The sequence below is a fragment of the Halichoerus grypus genome, chromosome 5, assembly GCF_964656455.1.
Source record: "Halichoerus grypus chromosome 5, mHalGry1.hap1.1, whole genome shotgun sequence".
Classification (NCBI taxonomy): Eukaryota; Metazoa; Chordata; class Mammalia; order Carnivora; family Phocidae; genus Halichoerus; species Halichoerus grypus.
The window spans coordinates 171,494,297-171,510,290 of record NC_135716.1 but is presented as its reverse complement, the minus strand read 5'-3'; the positions used below and the strand labels follow the sequence as shown (position 1 = coordinate 171,510,290).

The window sequence follows — 15,994 nt, the reverse complement described above, 5'->3', positions numbered from 1 at the left end:
GAAGCAGACCAATATTAGGAACTGGAGAAGTGATTGTCCAGTGGCTGCAAGTGAATCCTCTGAAACGGAGGTCACGATCTCCAGTTTCTTCTGTTCTTGGATCAGTGATCCTAGTTAGAGTATTTTACTGTTTTCCAATATTCTGAAAAGCTTGCAGTTATTTCAAAGCCAACATTTTAATGTTCTGATAGTCATAGAATTCATAACTGTTTTATTATTATTTTTAAAAAAGATTTTACTTATTTATTTGAGAGAGATAGACCGAGACAGAGAGCATGAGCAGGGGGAGGGGCAGAGAGAGGGAGAAGCAGACTCCCCACCGAGCAGTAGCCGGATGTGGGGCTCGATCCCAGAACCCTGAGATCCTGATCCGAGCTGAAGGCAGACGCCTAACCGACTGAGCCACCTAGGCACCCCCTGAAAGTCATAGAATTCATAATTGTTTTATTTGTGATTCAAAGAATTTCTATGATGTTTTTAAAAAATAATTGTTCACATATATGAGAAGTTAAGTTTTTTCAGGAGCTTGTACAGTAATCTATAAAGTCTTTGTATTTTACCATTTGACATTTCTTTTGCTTTCTCTTCCTTGTCACACATACTCCTCATCCCTGCCCCCAAGAAAACTCCTACCTCGGATCCTGTCTTTTAGATGAATGTTTTTTTTTTTCATGTTGCACCTATTACATGGCAGTGAAGGTATATTCTCCTAAAAACTTGTCCGTGGTTCTAGTTAAATCAGAGTCAGGAAAAATCATTTCACTTATACCAGAGATGGGAGAGAGGGGAAAGATATAACTAGATATAACTTTATATACCCAGGTCAGGTTTAGATACTTAGGTTGGGCTGTGGTATTTCTTTAAAAAAATTACTATTTTTCAGTAATTGAGTACATTTTCTTCAGGAGCAAGATTAATTCATGTCCTGGATGTGACCGGTGTTAAAGATACGAAAGTTTGTTTTCTGCTGAAACCAGATTCTTTACCTCTGCTACTTTCATTTGGAGAAATTAATATAATTTTTGCTCTTATAAAATATAAATCTGTCTCTCTTGCTTTCAGTCTCTATTTTTAATATGAAAATGAGATGATTTTTTACAAATATTTAAAAAAACACCAAGTAAAAATTTTTCGAAAAAAAGAAACAATACATAGGAGCACCTTTTAAAATGGACTAATTAATGGTAAAGATTTTTATGAAGACCTAAATCCTAGAGATAATTTTTTGGCAGTTTTGTGAATCCTTAAGTTCATTATACACTTTCAGTTAATTTAAATCTAAGTGAATTGTTCCAAAATTAGATATATTTTCATTATCTAAAACTACTGAGTGTAAGATGTACATTAACTATTTCACTGTGGTACAGTTGCAATCACAATGTGATACACCTAATTCGTAGGAATGCTGCTTTTTTAGGAGGGTTTTTTTTTTGTTTTTGTTTTTGGTTTGTTTGTTTGTTTGTTTTTTGCTAGCTTAAAAGTTGGTAGAATTGGGCATTCCCAGAACAGAGGACAGAGTATTCCCTGACAGTAATACTGGGTAGCTTCAAACACTTGGTGTTAGCTACTCCAGCTGGTTCAGGTTGTGGACTTGCCTTATACCTTAGGAATATGAGTTTTCTCTTCAGAAGGGTAGCAATTAAATTTTTGTTTGCTTTTGGTTCTTTATCCAGAGAGTAACAGAAGAGGGTTTAGGAGCCTAGAGGACCCGTTAAAGGGGATATTCTGAATACAAAGAAAATGTTTTTTGACCTGCTGCATCATTCACCCATACTATCTTATTAATTTATGAATTCAACAACTCTGAGTGCCTGCTCTGTGTCAGTCACTGTTCCAGGGGTTGGGGATAAAGCAGTGGATGAAATAGGTCCAAACAAATCTGTGCCCTCTTGATTTACATCATAGTTTGGAGAGAAACGAAGGGGCGGATGATCAGGGAGGGCTGGTGGTAGGGTACAGTGGAGTGCTTCGGGGTTTGATAGAACTTGGGCTGCAATTTAAAATTAGAGGAGGGCTGCCTGGGTGGCTCAGTGGCTTAAGCATCTGATTTTGCCTCAGGTCATGATCCCGGGGTCCTGGGATCAAGCCCCACATGAGGCATGAGCCAGGAGCCTGCTTCTCCCTCTTCCCGAGTTCTCTATCAAGTAAATAAAAATCTTAAAAAAAAAAAAAAATAAGGTAGAGGAGTTCTCCAAACTGACATTCAAGCAAAGACCTGTGGGGATGACTGAATGAGCTATCCAGGCAAGAGCATTCTAGAGAGAACAAATGTAACTGCTTTTAATCAGTGGCAAGTACTGTTACGCTTAAGTTTATAGGAAATCTTTAAAAATGAACATGAAGCAAGTGTATTTCATAATGCATTTGGAGTACCATTTTAGTAGCTTAGTTTCCCGGTATATTAACCATAGAAACAATTGATGGTCAAAGTAGAAGTTTGTGCTTTGATGGTGTTGCTTTGGTTTGAAAGTGCTCTTGAAAAGGCAGATTTGTTGCCAACACATATTGGTTATTTTTCAGAGTATTTGCAACTCTTTCTTTGTTGTTTTTGTTTCTCTTGCTCTCTGAGAGTGGATAAAATACACTTAATCTGTGCAACCAAACTGAAACGTCTGCCCTCCTTCCCGGTGTCCTGCATTGACATGGACTTTGGTGTCCTGCATTGACACGGACTTTGGTGCCAGTGTTACAGCTGCTCTTATTATTTTTGTCGAACTATGCCTTGAAGTATATGGTTGAATGCTTCTGTCAAAGTTCACCCCATTAACAATAAATTCTGCATCAAAATTGGTAGACTTTTTTGATTTAGAGCCTTGGTAATCTTGTCTTCTTTTAAAATATGGCTTGTGGTTTGTAAGACAGATTCTATGAGAATCTGAATGAAGGTACCTCTGCCTCATCAGATGTAACAAAGGAAGTCATGGTTAGTTTTGTAGTTGGCATGTCACTTGGTAATTTTTCAAAGGAAAGTTTCCCAGCTTGTCATTCATTTTACAGTGTATGTTGTTGCCTTGGGAATATAGTGACTTATTTTTTGCTGCAAATGTATGCTTGTATGTGGGATTTCTGATACAGGCTGCCTCGTGATTTCATCCTTGATAAGACTTCGGACCAAGTTACTGTGTACTGATTGTGAAAAGGCTATTGTGTGTTTTCTTACAAGAGGGCTTTAAGAACATATAGCCTGACCTTAAGGTTTCTTCTTCTAACTTCTCCATTTGTGGGTACAAACCAGTCCTCTAATTTCCTAAAATAAAAAAATTCCTCATAATTTGCCATCTTCCTAAACCCATCCTCCACTCCCAAACCCATCAACTATTTCTACTCTTTTTCCATGCTTCTACCCTAGTGCATATCCTTCATTATTAAAGTAGTTTCTTAGCTGAGTTACTTTACTTTATCTTGTTACCTTTGACAGTCCACCTTGGGATACAGGTACAAGATTGATAGTCTAAAACAAAGCTGTTCTTCATGAGTTTCCTACCCAGGTTAAATGAAAACTCCTCTGCTAAGCTTTCAGAGTCTATATGACTTGGACTTAGCCAGTTTTTTTTGTTTCTTCCACTTTGCAGGTTGGCACTACTTGTACTCTTTCTGCTCATACTCCATTTAACTAGAGATTTATTCTAACATTCTTCTAGACCACTCTCCCATATTTATCATTACTCTTTTGAAAATCTGTGGCACTTGTAGTTTATAGTGTAATTTTTTAGCAAGACTACTATAACTGTGTTCCCCTGTAATGCTTAAAACCAGTAAAATATACGATGTGATATATGATGTATGTAAAACTGTTTAGCATAGTGTTTGGCACAGAGTAGGCAGGCATTCAGTAAATTATTGAAATGTTTTGAAGGCCTTTAAAGGCAGGGTTTCTGTCTTACCCAATGTAGTGCTATAACAGGCACTTAAATATCTTGCTGACTTACAGCTAATAGAGTTGTTTCTTGGAAGAACAGAAGCCTATTGTAACATGCTCTAAGTCCCAACTTGTGTCCTGATGCAGGGAAGATTGCATAAGATCTGGTAGGTGCTTGGGTCTTGTTCTTTAAGTGACCCCCACACACATGCCAACGTAGCTACTGTTTAACGCCTTTTGCATTTTTTTTTTTTTTTACACATGAGAACTCAAAATTTTAACAATTAGTGATAATATATGTTTGTTTTTAAATATTTGGGAGAACATGAGAGAGAGAGCATGAGTGAAGGGAGGGGGGCAGAGGGAGAAGCAGGCTCCCCATTGAGCAGGGAGCTTGACATGGGGCTCGATCCCACAACTCTAGGATCTTGACCTGAGCTGAAGGCAGACACCTGACCAACTGAGTCACCCAGGTGCCCCAATAATATGTGTTTTTAATAATATCGTGTTATCACGTTGGTAGTCTTCACAACTATTTTTAATATGTATAGCATTTCATCTTGTGTATATTGTTACTTAATCACTTGTCTCTTGCATTAACTATTTTACTGTAAATAGCATTCTGTTGTTTCTTGATAAACTATTTTATTCATTTTGGGTAAATTGTCTAAAGTGGAATTATTTTTTTAAAGGGGAATACAAATGTAAGAGGGACAGATGGAGAGGGAGAGAGAGAATCTCAAGCGGACTCCCCACCGAGGATGGAGCCTGATGTGGGGCTTGATCCCACGACCCTGAGCCAAAATCAAGAGTCGGATGCTTAACTGACTGAGCCACCCAGATGCCCCATGTACTTTGCATTTTAAAAACTTTTTCTTTTAAAGATTTTATTTATGTATTTGACAGAGTGAGCACAAGTAGGGGGAGCAGCACGCAGAGGGAGAGGTAGAAGCAGGCTCCTCACTGAGCAGGGGAGCCTGATGCGGGGCTTGATCCCAGGACCGTGGGATCATGACCTGAGCTGAAGGCAGATGCTAAACAACTGAGTCACCCAGGTGCCCCTGCATTTTAAAAACTTAATACATTTTGGGGGTCTTCCATGTTGGCACTGTTTAGTTTGCTAGGGCTGCCATAACAAAGACTAGATGATTTAAATAGTAGAAATTTATTTCCTGACAGTCCTGGAGGTTAGAAGCCCAAGATCAAGGTGTTGACAGGTCTAGTTTCTTCTAAAGGCTTCTCTCTTGGCTTATAGGTAGCTGACATTTATTTATTTATTTAAAAAAAAATTTTTTTTTTTTAAAGATTTTATTTAATTGACAGAGCGAGACAGCGAGAGAGGAAACACAAGCAGTGGAAGTGGGAGAGGGAGAAGCAGGCTTCCCATGGAGCAGGGAGCCCGATGCTGAGCCACCCCGGCGCCCCTATAGGTAGCTGACTTAGTGTCTTCATCTGATCTTCCCTCTTTGTTTGGTACTAATCTCCTTATAAGGATACCAGCCATGTTGGGTTAGGGCCCACCAATATGACTTCATTTTACCTTAATTACTTCTTTAAAGGCTCTATGTCCAAATACTGTCATATATTCTGAGGTACTGGGGGTTAGGACTTCAACATAAACATTCGGGGGGGGGGGCACAGTTTTGTCTATAACAGGCACTGTTGTTCATTCTTTTTAATAGTTGTGTAATATTCCTTTGTGTTATAACTTACCAGTCCTCTGTTAGTTCACACGTAGGTAGTCTTCTGTTTTTGTTCCTGTAAGCAAGGCTGTGGTAAATATCCTTATGCTTACCTCTTTGCATACTTGGAGAAATGGAGTTTCTGGGTCAAAGAATGTACATGTTAAATTTGGTAGGTGTTTGCCCAGATGGGGAAGCCTTGTTTCTTATTTTTCTGTTGATTTGAAAGCAAAAATTTGTCTTGTGTATTATGTCCTAATCCAAAACCAGATTTTGTTTTGAAGAGTACATGGTTGGCTTTCACTTAGCACTTTGATGGAGTATAAACACAACCCCCTATACAAGATTGTCTAGATAATCAGATTCTAAATTGATTGCTTATCTGGGTTACTTTACAATGATAAAGAAGAGCTCATATTTGAGTGTTAAGTGCTCTACAGAAGAGTAACTCAGTTAATTCTTACAACCTATGATGTTAATACTATTTCTGTTCTATGGTTGGAGAAACAAAGTCTTTTTTTTTTTAAATTTAATTTTATTTATTTGAGAGAGAGAGAGAGAGCATGAGAGGGGTGAGGGGCAGAGGGAGAAGCAGACTCCCCGCAGAGCAGAGAGCCCGACATGGGGCTCTATCCCAGAACCCTGAGATCATGACCTAAGCCGAAGGCAGACGCTCAACCGACTGAGCCACCCAGGCGCCCCTGGAGAAACAAAGTCTTAGAGGGGTTGACTAGCTTGCCCAAAGTTGCACGAGAAGGGGGATATGAGTTCAGGGCTGCTTGACTTGAAAGCCTCTGTGCTTGACAACTACTCTGTGCTAGACAACTAGATTGTCTTCCTTGAGCATATTAGAGACCCGATAAATACTTGTTGTAGAATTAACTTATGTTAATTTATCTCTTCTTAAAATAGAGTCGGATTACAACCCTTTCTGTAACATTCCGAATCCTCTGACTACACACATGACATTTAGTTTAAACTGTTCAAGATCCGAGTATGGGGATTTTAGAAAGGATTAATTTAGCAAATAAGCCTGTCAAGAAGTGAGGATTTTTCTGCGTTTCCTCTTATTTATAGTGTTTCGATGCTTTCATTTAACAGTTGTAGTTCTGATCTTTATCTTAGGGCCATTTTGGTTTTTGCAAGTTTTAGTTGGGGTTGAGAATGCCATATTAGGTGTTTATTCTGTGCCAAGTGATATATTAGTTGCTTTATATACATCATTTCTCTTTTTTTTTTTTTAAGATTTTATTTATTTATTTGACAGAGACACAGCGAGAGAGGGAACACAAGCAGGGGGGAGCGGCAGGCAGAGGGAGAAGCAGGCTCCCCGCTGAGCAAGGAGCCGGATGTGTGGCTCGATCCCAGGACCCTGGGATCAAGACCTGAGCTGAAGGCAGATGCTTAACAACTGATCCACCCAGGCGCCCCTATACATCGTTTCTCTTTATGGCGGTTTTGTAAGTTAGATGTTACTTAGTAGATTTTGTAAGTTAGATAGATGTTACTTCGTAGATGAGAAACTTACTGTGTACAAGTGAAGTAACTTGCTAGGATCACACATACTGAAGTGGAGCTAAGATTTGAACCCATATTTGCCTGTCTTTAGAAATCCCATGCTTTTTTCATGTTATTAACTTTAGCAAGATTTTTTAAAGTTTTTTTTTTAAATTTAAAAAATTTTTTTCCCCTTAATATAAGGTCAGTACTGCATTAGGTCCCTTGGGAAGTGCAAGCTTAGTTTTTCAGAGAGCTTAAAATCTATTAGAATAAACACGTGAATAAAACCAGCATGATCCAGTACTGAGTTGTGTGATTCATTTGTTTGGTGAGTGCCTGTTTTGTGTTCAGAATTGAACTGTATTCTGGCAACACAGCAGAGTCCCTACCTTTATAGAGATGTCCTTATTTTTTATGTCTCCTTTACTGCAGTATAACAAACAAGATAATTATAGATTATGACCATACTATAAAGGAAATAAACAGAGTAATATGAGAGAAGTAAGGAGGGAGGAAGCTGGATATTACTGGGGATAGTGTGCTCAGGGGAGGCTTTTCTGAGAAGAGGATGATTTGAGCTGAGATCTGCAGAAGTCAGCAGCTTTAAGAGCAGGGGGAACAGTACTGGCAAGTATAAAGATCTGCAGGAAGGACAGGGCATATTGGAGGAATAGAAAGAAGCCTGTGTAGTTAGAGCATGGGAAGCGAAGAGCGAGTATGAAATGAGATCTAAGGACTAAGAAGGGCCTTGCCATGGGGGTTCAGAGAATTAGGGCGGTTTTAATAGTTAGGGAAGGTGTCTCAGATAAGGTACTGGGGGTGGAAAGCTAGGATAGAAATAGGAGGAGTTGTAAGGTCAGACATCCAGGGTTTAGAGATGATGTGAATAAAGGCTTAGACTTTGAAATAAGTACAAACCGTATAAGGATAATTTATTTTACTATTTTTTAATTTAATTTTATTATGTTAGTCACCATACAATACATCATTAGTTTTTGATGTAGTGATCCATGATTGATTGTTTTCGTATAACATCCAGTGCTCCATGCAGTACGTGCCCTCCTTAATACCCATCACCGGGCTAACCCATCCCCCACCCCCTCCCCTCTAAAACCCTCAGTTTGTTTCTCAGAGTCCATAGTCTCTCATGGTTCATCTCTCCCTCCGATTTCCCCCCTTCATTTTTCCCTTTCTTCTTTTTCCCTTTCTTCTCCCAATGTCCTCCGTGCTATTCCTTATGTTCCACAAATAAGTGAAACCATATAATTGACTTTCTCTGCTTGACTTATTTCACTTAGCATAATCTCCTCCAGTCCCATCCATGTTGATGTAAAAGTTGGGTATTCATCCTTTCTGATGGCTGAGTAATACTCCATTGTATATATGGACCACATCTTCTTTATCCATTCATCTGTTGAATGTTTGACATCTGTTGAATGTTTGACATCGGCCACAGCAACTTCTTTCAAGATACATCTCCAGAGGCTAGTGAAACAAAAGCAAAAATGAGCTTTTGGGACGTCATCAAGATAAAAAGCTTCTGCACAGCAAAGGAAACAGTCAACAAAACAAAGAGGCAACCCACAGAATGGGAGAAGATATTTGCAAATGACACTACAGATAAAGGGCTGGTATCCATGATCTATAAAGAACTTCTCAAACTCAACACCCAAAGAACAAATAGTCAAGTCAAAAAATGGGCAGAGGACATGAACAGACACTTCTCCAAAGAAGACATACAAATGGCTAACAGACATGAAAAAATGTTCATCATCATTAGCCATCAGGGAAATTCAAATCAAAACCACACTGAGATACCACCTTACACCAGTTAGAATGGCAAAAATCGACAAGGCTAGAAACAACAATGTTGGAGAGGTTGTGGAGAAAGGGGAACCCTCTTACACTGTTGGTGGGAATGCAAGTTGGTACAGCCACTTTGGAAAACAGTGTGGAGGTGCCTCAGAAAATTAAAAATAGAGCTACCCTATGACCCAGCAATTGCACTTCTGGGTATTTACCCCAAAGACACAGATGTAGTGAAAAGAAGGCCCATGTGCACCCCAGTGTTCATAGCAGCAATGTCCGCAATAGCCGAACTGTGGAAAGAGCCGAGATGCCCTTCAGCAGATGAATGGATAATTTAAATAGTACCAGGCAATTGGCAATTGATTAGATGGGCAGAATAGATGCATGGAAGCTGGTTGAACAATTTTGGTCCTGTTTTTTCCCTGTTTTTTTCTCTGTCTAGACCTCAGAGCTATGACAAACTCAGATTTGAGATTTGGGATAAGCAAAATGCCCTTATCTTCAGTTATCCATTCTTTTGTTGTTGTTGTTTTTTAAAGATTTTGTTTTTAAGTAATCTCTACACCCAACGTGGGGCTTGAACTCACAATCCTGAGATCAAGAGTCTCATGCTCTACCAACTGAGCCAGCCAGGAGCCCATAGTTATCTGTTCTTTTGCATGAAACTGAGGGGAACTTTGAATGTGTTTAATATTTCCTTGCCCTTTCTTAAGAGCATAGAATGATATTGCCCTTAATTAAGAGACCGGAATGGGAAAATTGCATATGAGGGTGTCAGTATTGTTACAAAGGAAGAGTGTGTGTGTTTGGGGGTGGTGGTGGTGGTGTAGGTGTTACTTACTTGTTTATTGTCTGGATACTCCACTTAGGGCCGTTGCCCCAAGAGGACATGAACTTTGTTCCAGGCACAGGGTGGGATATGGCTATGTATAGGACAATGATGGCACGTATTAGGTGTTTTAAGTGGAGAAGTCCCCTTCTATGTGGAAAAGTAGATCAAGACTGTTATCAAAAGTTTGTGTTATTGCAGATGACCTTAGGATCCAAAAAAATTTTTTTGTCAAGTTGTGCCTTTCCTCCTGGAATTGTAAGTTGGACACAATACTACTAGTACCTGTTTACACTGTGAAGTGGTTCTCATTACAGAGAACAAACCCAGAGGCTTTCTCACTGTTAAGCAAATAATGCCTTGTGAATGTATGATCTATGGAGCAACTTCTGTAGTTTTACCTGCTGATGCTGTCTGTTTCGTTGGAGAACAAATTTTGGATGTCCCCCTCCTCCCTTCCCAAATTTACAAGTCTTGAATATTTTGAGGGAAAATCTTACTGTAATTTCAGTTCTCTTCTAATTAAATAGTACTCTTATACATTATTACATACTCTTCAGTTTTACCAAATTTCTTGGAAATGTTAAATTTAAAAATTATGTATCTTATTTAAATATTTGCTAATTGGATTTTTAAACTTTTTTTTTTGTCACTATAATATAAAATGATCACTCTGGTTAGTATCCCTTTGTTTTTGCCAGTTTGAGGAAGGAAAACTCAATATAGTAAAAATAAGGACTTATGTTCTTCTTGGATTAGACATTTTGGAATGAAGTCATTTTCATAAATGAAGCTGACACAAACTTCTAGCACTGTGGAAATCATCTTTTACCATGTAGACTCGTAATCTTTTACTTTATGCGGGTTGCTCTCAAGCACTTTTTCTCTTTACAGTGGCTTCATTTTTGTCACCCTGAGGACCCATAGAATCCTTCATTTTTGTCAACCCGAGGACCCATAGAACCCTTTTCTCTTACGTAGTTTGTGATTTCACATGTATCAGTTTCTTTCACAAGTGGCAGAAAATGGAGGAATTTGAATAATTGCTTTAGAGTGGTTAATATTTGCCATCTGACACTCTGTATTTATTAATGCTTTTTTTTTTTTTTTTTTTTGAAAGAGAGTGTGTGCATGTATGGGGAAGGGGCGGTGGGTAGGAGGTGGAGCAGAGAGAAAGGGACAGCGAGAATCCCAAGCACGCTCCACACACAGTGTGGAGCCCTATGCAGGGCTCAATCTGATCACAACCTGAGCCGAAATCAAGAGTTGGACCCTTAACCGACTGAACCACCCAGGTGCCCCTATATTAATGCATTTATTTGGCACCTGGAGATACTAGGAGTTTCGCAGCCATTCTGTGGGTGAGATCTATGCACAAAGAACTCGAGATGCTATTTGTCAAAAACCCAAAGGTACTTTTGTTTTATGCAAGATCTGAAAAGTACATTTAGGGGAGAAGCCCCAGTATCTTATAGCAGTGAAAAGCTGTAGTAGTGCTGTTACCACTTACATTCTGCCTGGGTCTACTTCTCTGATTTTTTTTTGACAGTTTTTTGGTAAAATATCTACCAATTTAGCATATATGCACCAGTCTTGGGTCAAAAATCAAGAGAAAAGCAACAGGGCTTTTGGACACTACCATGAAGACCTTGTCCTTTAGATTTGTGTAATTCTAGACTTAATTCTAGGGGTGAATAAATGGAATTTTGGGGGAAAATAATGTTATTCACAGCTTTTCAAGGATAGGAGAGAACAAAATAAGGTATTTTTTTTAAAGTTAAAAATTTTATTAGCCTTATTACTTTAGAGCAAAACAAATTAATAATACATCATTTCCCTCATTTTTATATCCTCACTATGAGGAACCACCTCGCTTACCTTACCCCCTTTCTTGATGGTAGGATTCTGGCCTTTACTAATTTCTTCCTGTTAGAGTAGACACCTAGAAGATGGAACCATAAACAAACTAAAACATCCTATTTCTAGAGAAGATGTGCTAGCTGGCTTGGGACTGTGGAGGAGAAGGTGGAAAAAAACTTTAAGATTATTTCAGGAGGATTTTCTGTAAAGAAAAAATTTGAGTAATGAATAAAATATAAGACCGTGTATCTAGTAATTAGTGTAAGAAACTAAGCTATATTACTTACATACAAAACTTAAATTCACAACAAAATGATGATGTCTCACAAAGCTCAATCAAGTAAATAGGTCTGGGATTTTATTTTACTCTCCTTAAAGCTAATATGTTAGCCTGATACTGTTTTATGGATGCTGGCTGAAGACATGAGACTCCTGGGTCAGAGACAAAGAATTTAATTACTAAAGGCACAGCCAGCAGCAGATAAGTGTCTGTATTTTCTCTTTGCCCCTAAGACTTCGGTTGGGAGATGCAGTGGGTTTGTGTCACAGCTGAGGAGCTCACGTTGAGCTTGGGGAACCCACTGTTTAATAGCAAGCAGGAAGTAAGCCTGCTCTTTCTCCTAGAAGGAGACATTACTGTCTTTTTCAAGGTCGTTTGCTGCAAACATAACCCTACAGTGTGGCCTGGGTGGGGTGGTCAGGACCTTGTATTTCTTAGCATACCCAGCCAGATGTATAGGAGCATAAGGGACCCACAAGGGACTATCTTTACCAACATAGGGTTGTCTACTTTTTAGTAATTGAAAGATATTTTACAGAATTCTAATTTTATTTTTCAAATGGAATGGATACACTTATTATTGAAAACAGGCATACTGCTGATCATATTAAGCTTCTTTTGGATTTTTTTTTTTTTTTTAAGATTTTATTTATTTATTTGACAGAGAGAGGGCACAAGTAGGCAGAGCAGCAGGCAGAGGGAGAGGGAGAAGCAGGCTCTCTGCTGAGCAGGGAGCCCGATGTAGGCCTCGATGCCAGGACCCTGGGATCATGACCCGAGCCGAAGGCAGACGCTCAACCGACTGAGCCACCCAGGTGCCCTTTCTTTTGGATTTTTATTAGGGCAAATAACTTTGAGCAGTAGCTGTATTGCTTTAGGTTTTTAAATGAATGCCAAAGTTTTCTAAGATTATTTGCTGTTTACTAAGGACTCTGAAAACAAGTTATAAAGTTCAAAAAGAACAGTCTTTATGTGGTGTGTTCTTTATTTGCTTGAAGTCTGAAGAGTTGGAAAAATATCAGGATCCATGGGTGTTAACAATCTGGCTTTAGGGTAAGTCCTTTGCTTTTAGGCCAGAATATCTGCAAAATGATGGCGTTAAGTTCATTTCTAAAAAAAAACTTATTATTAAACTCATATAATTAATCTCTCTTAAATTTTGTTTGAAGCTTAACATTTATTTCAAGGTTTAAAAACATTCCTTTAATAGTGTATTGTTTGTTTTGGGGGAGAAAGGTAATTATGATGGAGGTGTAATAGGAGAACCAAACAAGATGATGAGTTAGAACACCTGCATACATGTGAATGCATGGGATACATCTCTGTAGTTTGAGTACTTTGTTTTGGGTTACTTAACAATCACATGGGCAGATGTTTTAAAAATTACGCTTTGTGTGTGCTGCTATAATTTACAGCAAAAGGTTATATAAAGTACTCTCTGAAGTGACTGGATAGTAGATTGAGAGACAAGTGGTGCTGATTTTGTTATGTCTAATCCTGCAGCCACACCATTGGATAGGTAAGGAAGGCTTATGAAATTCAGGGTCACTATTTGTCTTGATTTGTGTAGTGCCTCTTCTTTCCTGTATCCTAGGTATGAAAATGGGTTACTTCGGGGAGAAATGTATTTAGAATGAAAACAGTATTATTTTTGGTGTATTTCACATTAGTGTGAAAACTGTCTTTTTTTCTGATACCACTTCTGTCAGTTCAGTTCTGACACTGACTCTAAGAGTGAGTCCAAACCCCACAGTTTATACCACAAGACTGCTTATCCCACAAGACTGCTTCCATTTCAGGCACGAGTTGTGAATGGGGTGTTCAGGCTGTCTACCCTTCTGCCTAGCCTGTTCCCCTGACCCCCCTCAGGTTTGACAGTTCACTAGAATGACTCACAGAACTCAAGAAAATACATTTACTCATTTATTGTTAAGGATACAGCTCAGTAGTCAAATGGAAGAGATGTATAGGACAAGGGGTGGGGTGGGGGTGGGGCTCAAAGCTTCTGTGTCCTTCCTCGTCATGGCACACTCCTTCCTTGTCATGGCACACTCCTTCCTCCACATGCTTGTGTTCACCATCTTGTGTTCACCAACTTGCTCCAGATCTCTTTGTTCAAGAGTTTTCACAGAGCTCAATCTCCAGTGGGCTTCTCAGTGCCCCTTCCTGAGGTTGGTAAACTTCCAGGTCTTTAATCACTTGGTCTTTCTGGTGAGCAGTCCCTTCCCGAAGCTGCCTGGGGGCCCCACCCTAATGTGGCCCTAAGTTACATTAGCATAAACTCTTCTGTGATGGAAGGGGTCATTATGAAAGACTAAAGACATTCCTGTCATCTAGGGAATTCCAGGGGTTTTAGGAGCTCTGTACCAGGAACCCAGGAGAAAGACCAGAACTTATTTTTACCACAGTGAAATTACCAAAAAATTTACTTGCTTTTCTTTCTTTCTTTCTTTCTTTCTTTCTCCTTTCTTTTCTTTTCTTTCTTTCTTTCCTTCCTTCCTTCCTTCCCTTTTCTTTTTCTTTCTTTCTTTCTTTCTCTCTTTTTCTTTTATCTTTTTCCCTTTTTAAACTTGCTTTTCATTCACTTTGTTTACCATTAATATTTGACATAGTTTTATAATCTGAGAATATACATTTTTTACGAAAGATGCTCGTTATTAGCAAAACTTAATCTTCAAATCTTTTCATGCACTGTTTGTGCTTTGTGCCTAGAATGAACCACTGGGCATGGGGCATCTGTAGCTAGGAGCCTCCTTTTCCCCCATACAGATCTTTTCCCTAGGGACTGGATTGTCTAGTGGAGTTTAGTGGGCAGCCAGCCAGTAATAATGATAATGCAGAAAGGGTTCCATGGCTTCTTTAAATTTAGAGCTCAAGGACTCCGGAAAAGTTAAAGGGGCTGTAGTTCTGAGATTCTCAACAGGGAATTGGATCTCTAAAGCATTTAAGAACCTAGGAGACAGGTTTTGGTGTCGCTGTGTGGTGGAACTGTGGGTACTGGGAAGGCATGTGGAAGATACGTCTTATTTCACAATTTATTTTGCTTATGATTGGCAGACTCGCTTTTTATGCTTAAAGTTGCCCAGCCCCAGTTCTAAGTGCTGGTATGATTGAACTTCAGTATTAGAGTGTTTAGTTATTGATGTAAAATAACTTTTCTAGCCACTCTGGATAGCAAAACGGTAATTGGTACTACATAGCCTCTTTGCTGCTATAGTGATTTGACATTTTTTAAAAAGGAAGCTAACATAGGATACAGACCTGTCTGGCCTAGTTATTTCCATGTTGCTGAAGCTGGCGTTGTATGTATTGCAAAGCCAAAAGTCTTTTCCCTGGTTGCCTGCTCCCTCCCCATCTGTGGGTCATCTGCTGACTTTTTTTTTTTTTTCTTTTCAAAGATTTTATTTATTCATTTGAGACAGAGAGATACAGAGAGAGAGAGCATGAGCAGGGGGGGAGACAGAGGGAGAGGGAGAAGCAGGCTCCCTGCTGAGCCAGGAGCCCGATGTGGGGCTCGATCCCAGGACCCTGGAATCATGACCTGAGCCGAAGGCAGATGCTTAACCATCTGAGCCACCCAGGCGCCCCATCTGCTGACTTTTTAATACATGTCAAATGCTTTGTAGAATAGTCTTAATTAAATTGCAACTCGACTACCTTTGTAGTTACAGCTAAATTTGACTACATTTGTAGTAAGAACAATGAGTAATTGTATATAGAACAGTATATAGCACATAGTAAGTGCTATGTACTATCAATAATTATTTTGGAAATAAAAAAATCTACGTGCTCTTTTCTAAGTGGGTTGGAATCGTTGATGTTTTAAAATTTATATTGACTTAAAAGTGCCTTTAATCATTCAAGAGTTATAGCTAACATTTAGTAAGCATTTACTGTATGCCAGGCACTGTTCTAAATTCCTTACATGTATTAATCAACGTACTCTATGAAGAAGGTCTATTTCATTTTTAGAGAAGGGAAAACAACCACAGAGAAGTTATGTAACTTGCCTAAAGTCACCTAGATAGAGTGGTAGACCCAGTCTGACTCTTGAACCAATGCTTTTTTTTTTTTAATTAACATATAATGTATTATTTGTTCATGGGTACAGGTCTGTGATTCATCAGTCTTACACAATTCACAGAGCTCACCATAGCACATACCCTCCCCAATGT

At 39.0% G+C, this 15,994-nt stretch overlaps 1 protein-coding gene across 4 annotated transcripts in view; it reads left to right on the top strand.

Annotated features, from left to right (window-relative positions):
- CDC42 (cell division cycle 42) overlaps positions 1–15,994 on the top strand; it is a 48,232-nt gene that overhangs the window by 7,647 nt on the left and 24,591 nt on the right. The window contains exons 2-3 of one of the 4 annotated variants that reach the window (XM_078073679.1): positions 4,552–4,709; positions 6,809–7,001. The exons of 2 other annotated variants lie outside the window; for them this stretch is intronic. The gene's annotated coding sequence lies outside the window, so the exon portion shown is untranslated. The remainder of the gene's footprint in view (positions 1–4,551; positions 4,710–6,808; positions 7,002–15,994) is intronic. One more of the 4 variants, XM_078073680.1, reaches the window with a different exon arrangement.